General features: G+C 47.3%; 1 long non-coding RNA gene across 1 annotated transcript; it reads left to right on the plus strand.

The window, feature by feature from the left end:
- Positions 1-3,009: 3,009 nt before the first annotated feature.
- Positions 3,010-10,731, plus strand: LOC135410293 (uncharacterized). Its single transcript, XR_010428603.1, has 2 exons — positions 3,010-3,471; positions 10,175-10,731. It is a non-coding gene; the product is annotated as an uncharacterized LOC135410293 (long non-coding RNA).
- The last annotated feature ends 5,487 nt before the right edge of the window (positions 10,732-16,218 follow it).

The raw sequence follows: 16,218 nt of genomic DNA on the forward strand, positions 1-16,218 counted from the left end.
GGATGAACAGGAGCAGTAGATGAGCCTGTCTCTTGGAGTGTGAGTGCAGCCTGTGTCTAGGAGGTGGCTGCTCTGCTTGTCAGGGCTGGGCTGGTTTCAGTGACCATTCCCCTCTGTGGTGGCCAGCACCATTCCTGTGTCACGCAGAGCCTATAACTCACAGAAATAAAGCACCTCTGACACCCCTCTGAGACATGTATTCTATATGAAAATTTGGTTTATTACTGTCAGACCCACAAATCTGGATCCGCTGTGTAATTCTAGCGGCGTCCATCAGTCAGACAGACACATTTAATGAGAATGAGAATTTATACCGTTACTTCCTATATTGGCTGCTGCCGAAGTGCAATCAACAGTCAAGATCTTCCCTTGCCAAGAAAATTGTCCCTGAAAGAGTGCTGGTATCTCAACGTTTCAGGAGAGCAAACCCACAAATGTAGAGATGCCTCTTTGGTGGATGCAATTCTCCCATGCTGGATACAGAACCAGGGTGTGTGTCCTGCGTAGGCACATGGGGGACGAGCAGGCAGTCAGTGGAATAGATAGAAATGTATAATGGATGATCTTGCTCAGCACTTGGGAATGTATATTCCCTGGTTTTCTCAGGAAGAAACACGTTTGATTTCCTCCAGCTATTTTTTTTAAGTGCTGTGTTGTGAATATTGACATGTTTAGGTGTATTTGCATTGGCTGTAGCTGTGGGGGCAGGGCAGACTTCTCCAGATGCATGTGTCAGGTCGGGTGCTTGACTCTCAGAATAACACTGCTGAAAATCACCTTTTCCCTTTGTTTTTCTTGCCCTTTCTTCAGAAGCCTTTGCTACCATTCTGTCTGCTGCAGAGAAGCCAGTGAGGGCTACAAGGAGGCGGTACCATGGCATTTCAACACTTGGCAAGGTCCCCTGTTAGTTAGAGAGACAACCACATCCCAGATCTCCCCATGCACAGGGTGCCCCTGTTGCACCACCTGGGAGCCTTTGGCTGCCTGTGGCTGCACATTTGCAGGTATGACTTTCAGTCATGAGCAGGATAACCATATCCATGCTTTAGTTACATGGATTACACCAGCACATGGAAGCATCTCCCCTGAACTGAATCCTGAAGGCAATTTTTGTTTCAGGAGACAAAGTCCTTGAGGGTGATTTTGCTTCTGTATTAAATACTTCCTTCTTTTAAAATCAGATGTCTTGCACTTTGACTCAAAAATCAAAAACAGGAAAGCAGTTGGGAGTCTTCCTTTTGAAATTATTCCAGTTTTACTTGTTGACTGAATTTAGTAACAGTTTTTCTGGAATAAAGAAATTTTGTCTGTCTGGATTTTGAGCCAGACAAGAGACCGAGAAAACAACCTTCCCTTCCAAAGTCAATTTGGACCAAGATCATTTTCTTTCCTCTGACAGACAGGTTTTCTGGCTTAGAGCAAGGTACTTCTCATGCATTCCTCATGCTCTATTGAGGTGCAGAGGTCACAGGGAACTAAAAGACCAAAACTGGACTTGTCAACGCCTACAGTTTAATCTGATGCTGAGCCACTACCTTACACGCAAAATTACTGGCAAAATACACACAATATATGGACCTGCAAAAAAAATGGTGCTGCAGTTTTTGTAACTCAGAAAGTAAACATGGTGAGTGACACCTAACCTGAGCTGTCTTCTGCATAGCATTGGGTCCTCACCATGGGCAGTCACTGTTAACTACCAGAACTGATGACTCTGTTGGCAGTTCGCAGGCAATGTCACTGGTAAAACACTGAAATGCCAAGAACCATGCCAAATGCCTCAGAAGTGCTGAGCATCCTTGTTTCCCTTTGATTTAAATGGGAGCTGAAGGCACACAGCACCTTGCAGGATTTGGCCCTGTGTAAGAAGATACTGGCTGAGCTGCTCTGGCTGACTGTCAAGACTGTCCCTTTTTTTCCATATTTTTTTTTCCAAGGAAAAGATTTATCTAGGATTTACATTTTGCAAAGGCAAACTAAGATAAGAACTATTCTTACAGAGAGAGAAGAGTAACCGTAGTTCCCTTTCTGTCTGTGTTTTCAGCATTTGCAGCTCTAAGAGTCCATTTTAAGGCACTAGAAAAAAAATAAAACTGGGATGCTATTCCAACAGTGGAGAAAATTATTCTCCACGAATACGGCTAATCGAGGCTGCAGGGTTGCAATCATTCATTATAGATGGGCTTCGGAGGAGAATAAAATGTGTCTTCTAGCCAGCTGCTAAACCCAAAATTAGAGGAGCCACGTACAAGAACTGAAGCTGCCTGTCTCCTGAAAAAGGGTCCTGGTTCAGCAGGAGGGGGAAATTCCTCCTTCTGGGTTCCTTTTACAGCTCAGCAGCCCCCCTGCCAAGTCCTCACTATTAATCCCTGTAATGTTTAGCACCATCATCCTGGTTAGATTTTGTCTGCTAGCAAACAGGAATCAGACACATGCAAATCACAGGTGGGCATGAGGACAGCAATGCTACAGCATCCCTGGGTTGTTAAAGCACCAGGCTCTGAAATAAGAAGTTGCCAGGGGTACACCATCATTTTTCGAACCTGTGAGTTGCTCTCATAGGATGATAGAGCCTGGTTTCATTGCTTTCCCCTGGGAAATTCCCTGAGGCAGGAAGGCGGTTGAACTACCGTGGTTATAACTTTGATATCTGAATGAGTATCTGCTAGCCTCAGGCAACCGGGCTTCTGTTAATTTTGACCAGGGAGCATGATACACTGTGGCAAGCCGTGTCACTTAGGATTGTATCTGCTTAGACATGATGCCTCTGAGTAATGTAATTTATATTTCATGCACAATTGAAGCAGCTAATGGTATAATTCTCCAAGGGGGAAACAAGTTGTTACAGCATTAATTACATTGCAGTTGCCATTTTTTTTCTTTCCACCCTGCGCCGAGCACTTTCGAGTCACCAGTTCAACGACAGAAATAGCTGGTGTCACATGAAAGGTTCTCTGGCCCGGCAGCCACGGGGGAGGCTGAGGGTCCCTTCCCTTCGGGGGTGGCAGGCAGGTGGCCTTGGCTGCCGAGGGCAGGCTGCCTCTTGCGTGTGCAGCCCGAAATTGCAGCTTGGCACTAGGAGACAGGGTTTGGAGAAGCAGCCAGACACGCACAGAGCGTTAGAGAAGTTGGGAGAGGGTGTCGATCCTGGGCATCCTAAGCGGCGGTGAATACTTTAGTACCCCAGGATTTGGAGGAGGGAGAGACGAGTGCCCATGTGTCTGCGTCCTCGGTGGCTTTCTGCCATGGCTGTGGCTGCTAGGAAGCAAGGATAATTCAAGAAGCGTGGGAAGAGTGGACAGAAGTTTAAAAAGCCTCTGATGTCTCTGCTAGCCCGGCTTTCCCCTCTGCACAGCGACCACTGAGAGGGAGCCATGTCTTCCCTCTACCAGCCACTGCTGCAGCAGCAGCAATGAGAAAGCACCTACAGAGGAGATGAGCACAGACCTCTCAAAGCAAAGCTGCCCCCAGGTATCCCAAGGAGGGGGATTTTTTTTCTGGGGAAAAGCAAATGGCAGTTTAGTAGGTAGGAGCCTCGAGGTCTCATCCAATCCTGGAGGTCAGTCAGCAACGGGAGCTGGGGGCTCCCAGGCACTGGGAGCTGGGCTAGGGGCACAGTGCTATCCAGGCTGGCCCAGCTGGAGGGCAGCAGTGCTGTGGGCGTGAGAACAACCCCATGGCCAGGGCTAAGCCATAGTGGCAGGCTTGGGCAGGCAGAGGGGCCAAAGAAGCGTCCGGCAGGGGTTTGGGAACTGCTGGCTGTGGGTGGCTCTGGGCTATAAAGCATGTTTCTTTTTCCAGTTTGCACAGGGTATCAAAAACCACAGAGCTCACAGCTGAGCTAGGAGGAGGTGTAAAAATAGAGTCACTGGTACATACCAGAGTGTGCCCAGGCTGGATGTAACCCGAGTGTGCACTGCTGTCAAAAAAGGAGATAGAGAAGGGCAAGAATTACACAACTTAGGCTGCTATGAAAAGCTCAGAAGTAAAAATAAAACCCTCTGTGTGTGTGTTTTGGCCCAATGGTATGTCTCGGAGGGAATGTAACGTGCTGTGCTGCCAAGCATGAGGCTGGGATCAAGAGAAACATCTGTGTCTGGACTTCCCACTCTGTCAGGAGACTGGCAGGGATTGTCCCACTCTGCTCTGCACTGGGGCAGCCTCACCTTGAATATTGTGTGCACTCTTGGTCACAGCAATTTAAGAAAGATATTAAGCTACTGGAGAGTGTCCAGAGGAGGGCAATGAAGATGGTGAGGGGCCTCAAGGGAAAGCCGCATGAGGAGCAGCTGAGGTCACTTGATCTGTTCAGCCTGGAGAAGAGGAGACTGAGGGCAGACCTCATTGCAGTTACAATTTCCTCATGAGGGGAAGAAGAGGGACAGGCACTGATCTCTTCTCTGTGGTGACTACTGACGGGACATGAGGGAATGGCCTGCAGTTGTGTCAGGGAAGGTTTAGGTTGAATATTAGAAAAAGGTTCTTGACCCAGAGGGTAGCTGAGCACTGGAACAGGCTCCCCAGGGCAGTGGTCACAGCACCAAAGCCTGACAGAATTCAAGAAGCGTTTGGATGACACTCTCAGGCACATGGTGTGACTCCTGGGGATGGTCCTGTGCCAGGCTAAGGGTTGGACTCGATGATCCTTGTCGGTCCCTTCCAACTCAGCATATTCTGTGACTTTGTGATCTCTAATCAGGAGGAGGGCAGTGTGACAAGACGGATGAGGGAGGGGACCTATACCTATGCTGCAAGCACTACCCATATCAGCAAGCACTGTACACACTGAGAGCCAGCAGCTGTCCTCGTGGTGAGAAGCTGGTGGCCCAGATCACAGCTCTGCAGAGTCCCAGGGAGGGTGCTAAGGAACATTTGCGCTCCCCATACTCAGGCACTAATTTTGTGCAGTCGTTTACACCAAACTATAAAGGAACTGATTGCAGATCCATATGGAAAATGATGCCGTGCATCTATGCAGAGATATTCCAAGCATACCATGGGACATAAGATCTGAAGGAGGGGGAACTGGAAAATTATTTATTCACAGAGAAACGCAGCTTGTAGTAAGCCAAGACTATTCAGTTCAGTTGAAGTTTAAACTAGAAAACAGCTTTGGCAAAAAAAAAAAAGTATGAAGAAATTGCTTCTAAAAAATTCATTAATATCTAACTGTTTCGTAGAATCATTTCCAAAAGGAAATATCTCTATAGGGAAGAGAAATTCAAGTATCACTCACTAGGGGACTCAAAGACCATTCTCCAAGGGGAGGAGCACAAATGCCCTCAAAGTGGTTACATATAAATCAGTGATTAAATAATATTAGCATATTAGCTATTCATTCATGTGGGGACTCCACCTTCCCAAGTGGATGTTCTTCCCCCAGAACTGTTGTATCCCTCATACTCTGTCCCTGATTCTGTGGGGATGCTGCTATTTATACAGGAGTCAGTGAGGGCACAGTGTAACCTCCATTCCTCTGGAATGTGCCACTAGCTAATAGCTGGACACTGTACAGCAGGATGAAATACTGTGTTTCAGTCTCTTTCTGCAGCAAACCCCCAATTGAACTCCACTCTGTAGTATTTGAGCTGTGAAACTTAATCCACCATTAACTTCTGAGGTATTTGGGGTATGTTTGCACTGTTCTGTGCCAGCAGTAGGGATGTATCCTTAGTTCCTTGTGAACCTAGCTCTGGATCCCTTATTTGAGGAGCAGGATCTTTCTTTCTTAGTATCCATATCAATTTGAAAAACACACCAATCCAGGGGGATATTTGAAATAGATGTACTCCTGTGGAGCAAATCCTTTTGGCTGATGCAAACATTTCATGGCACAGCCAGGAGGATAGATCCAGATAGACTATGCTCAGGGCTGGCTAGATGCAAGCCAAGTCCAGCCTGGGAGCCAGATAGACACAGGTTGGTTTGGGCCCAGTTCCAGGCTCAGAGAAGTTCTGGACATGAAGCAGAGTCTCAACCAGCTCCAAGCATCCGCCCAGCACGCCTGGGTCTGGCTGCAGTCCCTCACAGCTCCAACACTGGCCCAGAGTGCTGGTCACGTGTTGAGATCCACTGAATCCATTACTGAGTGAAAGTTGCAGGCTTGGAGATCTGTCTCTGCAAGGCTTTTTTTCTTTTTTTTTTTTCCCCCTCATTACAGATAACTCATGTCAGGGTTAAGGGGCCTTCTGCAGCTCATCACCTTGGGAAATCAGGTTAGTGATGTGGGGGGAACTTCCACATGGTCTGAGGTTGCTGGCTTTAGGCATTAGGAATTTCTTTAGCTGTTTAAAATCAGACCTGGGAGCTACACAGTTTGGAGACAGAGCTGAATTTCTGCTTAATCTCCACTTGGAAGAAAAGTGTGTCATTTTTTTTTCCTTAGCAGTGAGGTAATTAAAGGAAGAACAAGGCAGATTTGCCATTCTGGGAGCTGTAGCTGTATATCTGGGCTTCCACAGAGAGGGATGAGAATCCCTATGAAGCTGTTCCAGAAGAAATGTCAGAAATATGCTTTTACTGATGAATAGGCAGAAGCCACACTTTCAGATAGGAATATTTACCTGCCCTGCCATACACCCCAGCTGCTGCTATGTCCAATATATAATAATCCAATCCATTTTAATAACCTACTGCTCTGCAATAGCCAGGATTCTTTCCATTCCGAAGAAAAGGGCTGCATTAACATTCAGGCTGTAATCCACACATCCTAAGCACGTTTATAGCTGCTGCCATATACCCGTGGACCTGGATAAAGGCTAGATTCCACATTCCCTCAGGCTGCCCCAAAATTCAGAGGCATTTGGTTCCAGGATCTTTCAGGGCTTCATTTTTCAAATCCTGCATGCTGATCTCAGCCAAGCCTCTGTAACATGCTCTGTGAGCCCCGTGCTGCAGCCTGCCCACTGCCCTGTGAGTGTCCTGTGAGCTGCTGTCACACAGCCTCAGCTGCAGGCAGACAACAAACTGAGCAAGTTGTGCTTGTGGGAAATGGTCTGGGAGTAGGGAACAGAGCAGTGGCACTGCCTTTGGAACATGAGCCACAGTAGGGGATTGCTCACAAAACTGAGACCCACCAATGCTTCTAGCTGTAGACACTACTGCATGGCCCAGCATCCCCTTCCCATCCTCATACAAGAAACTGTAGGTCCATTCAAAATAGGTTCAGAGGACAGTGCACAGGCTGTTACTTTATGTAAGGCTGCAATGACCTATCTTTGCCCTTTACACTCTTCAGTCAAGTTGAGGTGCAGTCTGGTCTGCACATGGAACCATGTTTGCAACTCCTACGCTGGAGTAAAGGCATTTAAATCCAGTCCCACCAGCAATCCAGGTCTTCTTGTTCTGTGCCCCTCTCAATGCTGCTCAGTCTTCAGAAAGCACAGCAGTGCCAACATCCAGATGGAGAGGTGCCAGGAACATGCAGGGAGCTCTGCTCACATCTGGGAAGGCTGAAAAAAAGCAGCCAGAAATAGCCAGTGTTTCGTAAGAAGGGCTGGCACTGTGGCCTCACTCTGCAAGGCAGCAGAGTTCTGATATGTTTTGATGAAGCATCCAAATTCTCTTTTAATTTCAGCCTTTTCTCACCTTTGGCTTATCACCAGCCTTTCAAGAGACACAGCAAAAGGCATAGAAAAAAGAGTGAAAGTGTGTCTGGTAAAGACAAAACCTACACCTTTACATGTATTGAAATGACTTTTGCCACAGCTTTGGACCCCATTGTGAAACAAGTGTCCATGCCTGCAAGTGCTCCCTGGAAGGTAAATGGTGACAAATTTGTGTCTAGCCAGCAAAAACTTCCACCCAGGGTTTCTCTCAAAATTAAGCAGGTTTTGTTTTGCTTACAAGTGTTAGCCCCTGGAATGGAGGGGCTGACTCTTTCAGTGCAGACTGGTCCTGCCACACTCAGTGATGATCTGACTATGAGACAAGACATCTTCTCTTGACCCAATGACATTGGTTTCTTTTGCTTAGAAGCCACAGGCAAGGGAAGGACTTAATAAATATTTACTTCATATTCCAGTGCAAGGATGGGATTGAGCCAAACATGCCATCAAATCAAGGAAAGAGCACCATCAGAAAACAGAGTGAAGGTCACGGGCAAGTGGCCTTTGGCAGCTACTGGGTGTGAGTTGACCAGGCATGTTGGACACGCAGGAACCCTGCATGCATGTTCAAAACCTACCCAGATTTTCCATAATGATGCTAAATGTGTAGCTGGCTTTCAAGTAAGAGCTGTTCATCCAGAAGTAGCCTAAACCCACATAGTCATTTCACAAGAAATGCCACAGCTTTCAGATGGTCTTTTAATCCTTGCTAGATATGTGAGCACTCTTTCTTGTGGCTCAAATGAAAGTGAAGTTTTGGACTGGTTACCCATAACCCTACCACTGACATATGATCTGCTGCTAGGGTAAAAACCTCAGCAGAGAAAGAAAAGTGAGACTCCAGCAGTGGGTTCCTGGAGCTCTGGCCAAGCCTGCATCAGTGTTGGACTGGGTGGACACATACATGTGTTAGCAAAGCCCTGGCCAATTCAGGAAAAAAACAGCTATGACCCACATAAGCATGTGCAAGAGGGCTTGGGGCAACTCTGCAGAGAGATCTAAGACATGCTAGCCAGTCCAGACTAGCAACTGACAGAACTCTTTGGAACAAAAAATAGAAAACTGCCAAAAAAAAAAAAATCCCTCCTGTGCCCCAAAACTGATCCCAGGTGAGTCTGCTTTTTACAGGAATCACCTTGTATTGTATCACCAAAGAAGCAGCCCTTGCTGCTGCACAAACAGACGGCAATCCTTCCAGATTTAATGCAACAGCCACATGTAATGACACACACAGTTCATCACAGAGGCAGGTAGCAGGGCCCTTCGCTCTCATTCATATGAATATAATGCCTACAGCAATGCAACGCATCAACATTTTTAGAGCCAACAGTTTGACTTTCATTGCTCTGTTATTTTTAATCATTTTAATCTGCATTTTTAGCATTCTGCTTCCTCTCTTTTTTACTTCCAAACAAGACAAAAAGTATTCAGCAGCTAATACCTCTGGTTTTAATGGCTTGAAAAATAATGAAGGAACATTAAGCAGTTCCTGAGCCTTCCGGAGCACTGGTATTTTTAAAGATGAGATTGATCAAAGAGGCTGTGAACTCTAATGGAGATGGATTGGCTCAGCGCTGCAATGCCAGCACGGAGGCCGTTTCAGCGTGGATCCAGCCTTTTCCTCTCATCTGCTTAGCACTCCAGTAGCCAAAACGTCTTTCCTGGAACAAGGCTCTGCCGAGCACAAAAAAATCCCACATTTCTTGTAAAAGTTTAGGGGCAGAGAATTAATTTTTATACCAGTTGGCTGTTTTTGCCACTGCTTCGCTGCAAGCCTCTCCCTGAGGCTCCTTTCATGAGTCTGAGTTATCCCAGTCTGAGATCACACCGTACCTATGTTGCTATGCAGGCAGCTCAGCAACACATGAGGAAGGCAGGAGAGGATATTTTAGTTCATTTATTGCAACCTGAAACACACATCCACTTCTGCTGTTAATCTGCCCGCTGTCCCAGTGAAGAGGGGCTTGGCAGCCTGTGCCGTGGGGATGGCAAACACCCACACAGGAGGCAGCACAGCTCCTGAGCCCACCTTGGCATCGGTGGGAGGAGAGGCCAGAGAGAAATCTGACTTGCTACCAGCACAGTGAAACCCTTGCATCTTGCCGATGCTGCCTCCTCCTCAGCCAGAGCCCAGGCACAGAGCAGGTTTTGGAATAATTCTTTGGCTTGCTTTCTGGCTTCTTGCTGAGTCCCTGAGAGGAGCACAAGCATCCTAAAGGGTTTGGTTTGATTTTCCTTTCTTTCTTCTTTTTTCTTTATTTTTTTGGGAGGGAGTGGAGGGGAATTGGAAGGGTGATGAAGTGACCCACCAGTTTTATAGCAGCCTATCAATCCAGTGGTACAGGAGGGACTTGAGCTCAGACACCCTACATTTGCCAGAACCAAAGGCATGAGCCCTGGGTGTTAAATGAGGTGAAAGCCACTCATTCCCTGTTTCCAGGAAGTACCAGGACTTTGATGACAACAACAATTGCTTTGGCAGGAGACCCAGCTCTGCATCTGTTGCCTCTTTAAAACCCACTCTGCTTTATTTCTGTGTGGCAGTGCTGTTGCTTTCTGCTCCCTAGGCAAATCCAGATGAGCTTTGGGATGCAGAGCAGGATGACAAGGTGTGGGGCAGTAACTGACAGAAAGGTCTTATTTTGGTGGAAGAGTAACCAAAGAATCAACTCATGGGACATACACAGCACCCTGCATGCAGTTGCACATGCTTTCTGCAGTGGGAGTCTGAGCCTGAGGTCTTGCAAAGCCGGACAGGAGGTCCAGATATGGGCTGAGGCACTGGGTGCTGAGGGCAGCCATCAGCCCCAGCTCAGCTGCAGGCAGCTCTGAAGCATATTGACACTGAGCCCTGATGTCCGAAGGCTTCTCCACTCACCAAAGGTCTCCACCCACCAAAGAGGACACCCTGGGGAACTGCTCTCCAGATTTTCCCCACTGGCAGAGTATCCACACCAAAGCAGAGCTGCAAAGCCTCCATATCCCACCCCCTGAAAATATGCTGCTGCTTCTCTATATCTCCTGAGTCTGTAAACCTTGTCAGGGGATAGCCTTTACACTCCAGATTTAAGGCGATGCTGTGACTATAAATACTGTGCTTTGAATAAAACAGTTGTGAATACTAGATGACTCCATTTATTGTTAAATGTCATATTTAAATGTTTTAACACTTGGTGTCCAGGGTGCTGCACGAGCAGGTGAGACCACACAGTCCCCCCTCAGCCATTTTATTTTCAGCAGACAGACAGTATTGCTCAGGTAGGACAAGGAGGCCATAGAGTGATGTGGCAGTGTTTTAAAGTTTTTCCAGCACAGTCATGTCACATATGAATGTAAAGAAAACACCTTCCCAACTCAGCTTTGTGCCAGCACGGTCCCTTGCACGGGTGCACATCCTTCTGACAGACCAAACCTTGCACCAGCGCTGGTACGGAGCCCTGGCTGGCCTGAGGTCTCATCACACTGATGCTCACTCTTCACCAATGCCCACTAATTATTGTGGTGGTGATGGGGAGGTTGTAGCTGCCTGCCTAATTAAGCCACAGTGGAGAACTCATCAGCTACCCTGCTCCTGCTCCTTCGTTTTGCATTAGTACCTTGTTATCACAATGGTAGCTCTTTATTCATGCCATCATTTTTTTTCGCATTTTGGAGGCTAGTGATTTATCTACCTATGCTCTGTTTGTGTAACTCCTGCTCTTTTCCTCCCCAACTGCTTCCACACCTTCCACTGAGCGTGGAAGGAAAGATTTAGTGCATGTGGAACATCACAATTAGCCCCATCATGGTAATAACTTAAAGGAAACAAACAAATACTAGAAATGGTGGCACTTTGGAAATTCCCCTGCGCTGCAGGAAGAAGGCCTGCTGGTCAGGGCACATTGATTTTTTTCTGAATCTATCCACACAGGATTCAAGGACAGGACAAAACGCTATTAAGTCAGCAAGCAGAATGCAGTAAATAATGAGCAAGCCGGAGAGGGTTGAGGCTCTGCACTGACTGAGTCCAGATACAAATTGTGGTGAGCTGTACATCTCAGCATCACAGTGACACTGCCTCTGGAGCTCAAGGGAAACCCAGATGGGTAACAGGAGCTGGAAAAGCTGTTTGAGACCCCAGAAGTTTTGCATATTGTTTTTGTTGGGGAAGCAGCAGTAAACTTCTTCCCCCAGTCCACAGGATTCCTTGCTGCTCTGGAAACCTGTGTAGATAAATACCACCTCTTCTGCTGGAGCACAGCATGTCTGTGCCAGACAAAGGCTTTAGCACAGGGGAAGTTATGCTCAGGAAGCAGGGCTTCTACTAGCGCGGTTTAACTGGTATAGCTGTGTCGAAGCACTTTGCCATCACTGTATTGCTGCTATACCTATGCTGGTGAAGTGCTTTTCCCCATGTAGAGATGCTCTCTGGCCTAAGGCTTATTTGTGAAGGAAGAAGAGGGGGGAGTCCAACAGATAAAAGCTTTCCACTGAGCAGCAGGAGGGAGAAGGCAACCCATTAGCTTTTCCACTTCTTTGTTTGCCTTTGTCATCTCCAGTCCTCTGTGTACTCCAGCACGTCAGCTTCCCTCAGAGTTCAGGGGAATTAATCAAGTACGTAAAAAGCTTTGTGTGATCTAGTGTTTGCAGGGCCGAGGTCCTGGTTAAGTGATGTTGGGAAACAGAAAAGAGAGGATACCCCTGCTTGAAGACTCATCCCTGGTCTGACTCTCGGCTACCTCTTGTGCTTTGGCCCACACAGAGCTGCAACACTGGCATCCCTTCAGGAGGGTGATTCAGAGCCCCCCTGCAGAGAACCAAGCACTGCTTGTAACCCATGGTAGTCAATTCCTTCGATTTAATCACCAGTCTTATGCTTCACTCTGATTTTCCTCCCAAAAGTAACCACGTGCAACAAGAACTCAGCTTTCCTTCTCTGGAAGAGAATTCTCTCTTGCCATCCCTGTTACAAATTAAAACCTAAAAGCTGAATTCTTCTGGGACAGAAACCCATGAACTGGGGATCACAGAAAGCTGCTTTCCAAAAAAGCCTCATGACGTATTAACTGATTTTATGGTCCAGGACTCTGATATATGACACTTGGGCCCTGGGATGGACTGGCGACATTGAAAGAACATACTGTCTAATACATTTGAAAGAAATCTGTGTTTATTCAAATTGAAAACATAAAAAGGAGTAAGTCTGGAGGTAAATTAGAAAAATATGATCTTAATTTACATTAGCTCTTGAAAACAGTGGTGGTTACTGGCCTCATAGATAAGCAAAAGGCTCTTTGGTGTTATCACTGAGGTTACGTCAGTGCCAGCGTGATATGATGCCAGCTTTTCCTTCGAGTTACTCCTGCAGCAACTGCTCCTGCCTCAAAGTCATCTTTGTTCACTTCTTGGTCCTTTCTTTCCTCCCCCTCTTATCCTCTTCAGTGCCCTTGGCAAGACATGCAGCCCCTCCCCCAGAGTTATTGCCAGCACAATACCTGATAGGGAGCGGAGGTTTGAATGTAACCTCCTCCAAGACCCTCTGACAACCACTCACACTGCCCTGCCTTGCCCTGCCTTGCCCCTTGCACTCCTAAGGCTGGCCCAAGTGCACTCAGGGAGGGTGGCTGGTCTTTTGGCTGACAGGGAACACGGTAGGTTCCCCTTGACTTGCACCAGGGCCCATCTTCTTCCTTGCAGTGGGAGACCACTGACACTGGTGACAGATGCCCTAATTCCTGATAATGCCTTGGGGTCTTTTAAGCCCCTTTCTCCCTTGGTGGAGTCACAGAAAGACAGGGGCTAGCATATGCCATTTGGCTTCGGTCCATCTCTCATGGAGGGCAAGAAACCACCCTCTCTTGCAAAAATGACTTCTTGAGTCACTCCTAAGAGTGTTGCCAAGCAGAGCCCAGTAGTTTCGCTTCATTTCATTTCAGGGAATTCTCTCTAAATCTTTCTACATAATGCTTGGCATGTTTCCAAACTGGTCATTACCTCATTTGCTGGGATGAGGCACAACAGAGACACCCACAAGTCCTATACTTTGAAAATTAAGTTGTGGAGGTCAAATTCCAACTCATTTACTACGGTGTACTGCAGCCAAGTGTATTTTTTCAGATTTAACCTATAATGTTTGAAGTGAAAAAGAAAGGGCAGCAGCATGCAAAAATAAAGCCAAAAAGAGCGTATGATGCAGAGTAACCTAAACCATAAAGTGGCCACGAGAGGGTAAATTCAGGTATGTTAAAGCGAAGGTGTGGGACTTCTAACCCAGATCTCATCTCCCACACTTGTCTTACACTGAGGAAGGACTCGTTATAAGTCTCTACTGAGGTCTTCTGCAATGCCAATGGCTACAAATCCTCATCTCCCCAGGCAAAGCACCTGGTGAAGAGTTAGATTACAGGTCATCGAGCTGCCACTTCACACATGGAGGGGAATGGAGTCACCATGCTAAAAGAAGGGCCAGTCCTGGCTTCAGAGCTGTGAATATCCCTCTTTCACAGGAAGCTGTGGAAACTCAACCTTACTGCCACTGCTTCCAGATGCTACTACTTGAGACTTCTGCACATCAGTGTTTCTGTCTGCCTGGCCCCTAGCCAGGCTCTACTGTCTGCCTAGACTGTAGTCCTTGCTTCTCAAGTATTTCTGAGCAGGAAAGGTCAGTTCCCGCCCTGTGAACCGCAGCAGTGCGACAGCAGACATTTGGGAACTTCAGAGGAAGTTGTTTGTTGGTCCATTCAAATGCCAAACCCAGGTGAGCTGCCCAGGTGAGCTGCAGCTGGGCTCTCCTGGGGATAACCAGCAGCGGCACTGAGGGAAGCCCTGGCACTTGCAAAACTGGCAAGAAGGAGCACATGGCCCCCATCTCCCTATATGCCAGACCAAGAACATTTTCTGGACCAGAAAACTTCCCCACCAAACAAGCAGGGCTGTATTTCCAGGCATCTATTGCAATGTGGTTATCCTCTTGTGCATTCAGCCATCTCTGCTTGCACAGGCTGTACTTTTCTCAGTGCTGGGTTGTGACAAGCTTGCCTTTTTCCATTTAATTCTCAGAAATGCAAATGATTGCCAAAACCTTCCTGTGTTATGATTTTTTAGAGGCATAATTATTAAACTGCATTTGGAAAAACTGCGGTGACAATTCTCATGACCCAGTGATTTTCTGCTCTAGTTAAAGGGACATGTTGTGGGACTATCACCAAGAAAGGAATAGGATTAAGGAACTCATTGGCTATCCAATTAGAAATCCCTCTACAAAGGAGAGCAGGTTGGAAACCTGAGTGAGTCTAGAGTGGTGGCTTGACCCTGGCTGAATGCCAGGCGGCCACCAGAGCTGCATTGTTACTCCCCTCCTCAACTGGAAAATCTGAAGTCCCCAAGGGAGTTACCAGCTGTGAGGATCCTGCCTCCCAATAAGACAGTCAGGGCAGTACCCTCATGGATATGAGCTGAACTGGGTCTGAACTGGGAAAACAGACTTGAAGTCCTTTTCTTAATCCCAGCTGGGTCTGTAATTTTCCCCAAGACCTCAAAACCTTTTTCCTCTTTCCTTGAAGAGAGGGAGAAGAGGGAAGGTTTGAGACATCAATATTTCCACATCCAAAATTATCCCATCCTGTTCCCTGACTGGTTCTGAGACTTGGCTGTGAGATGGATAGCACTGTACCTTCAAAATGGTCCCTGATTTTGGGTGCTGTGCGGGATGTGTGTGTGGAAGGTGCTGACTATGCATCTCCTGTCACACACAACGCATTTCCAGGAAATTCCCACATAATGCCAGCCTCTCTTCAGCTCCCTTTTCCTAGAACTAATCAACCAGGAGCTGTACACAGAAAGTCATCGTTGACTTTGTCCCTCAAAGAGGTTCAGCACCTTAATCCATGTCCCTGGTTTATCCTGAGCAGGGGGAGTTCTGCCCAAGTTAAATACCTCCTTGCATAGGTGTTTAGTCTGGCAGTAAAACAACTCTTTGTCCCCATTCTTCTGTCAGGGAAGCAAAGCTCCCCTGCACTGGGAGAAGGCAGTGCCTGTGGTGTATCATGGCTGTATATCCCGGTTTAGCCACATTGTAGGAGTGCTCCGTATCCCAAGATAAGCCTAGCATGATCCTCCTGCTGGGCTTGTCCCAGTCCTGTGAGCCCTGACCTCTAACCAGTCCTTCACATCCCTCCTGTCCCCCAATCCCAGCTGGCTGCTCTTGGCATTCCTTTAGGGGTCCACCAGCAAAGACAGCTGATGCTCCCACATGGAGGGCAGTGGAAAGTGAGGAAGTAGAGTGAGCTCAGTCTAAACCCCTCTGTGGGACTATGGGGGCACCAGAGGGACTCTCCCAGTGCAGACTCAACAGCATAGTGCCACAGACTTGCACACTAGGCAGCACAGGGCACATTGTGCCGCCAGCACAGTCCTCTTCCTCTGCTCCCTCTGGAGCCCTGGCTGGTGGAGAAGCCTCTGCCTGGCTGCTAATGCTGCTGCACATGCATTTTGGGTTTTTTGAGCTGTTGCTCACAAACAAAAGTGTTCAGATGAAAAATAAACCTCTTAAAAATCCCAGCCTATTCACTCCTGGCAGTCTGGTATTCCTTCAAACTGTCAGACTTAGCAGATTGTTTACTGGAAACGGTTC

This window comes from Pseudopipra pipra, chromosome 2 (genome assembly GCF_036250125.1).
Source record: "Pseudopipra pipra isolate bDixPip1 chromosome 2, bDixPip1.hap1, whole genome shotgun sequence".
NCBI classification, from domain to species: domain Eukaryota; kingdom Metazoa; phylum Chordata; class Aves; order Passeriformes; family Pipridae; genus Pseudopipra; species Pseudopipra pipra.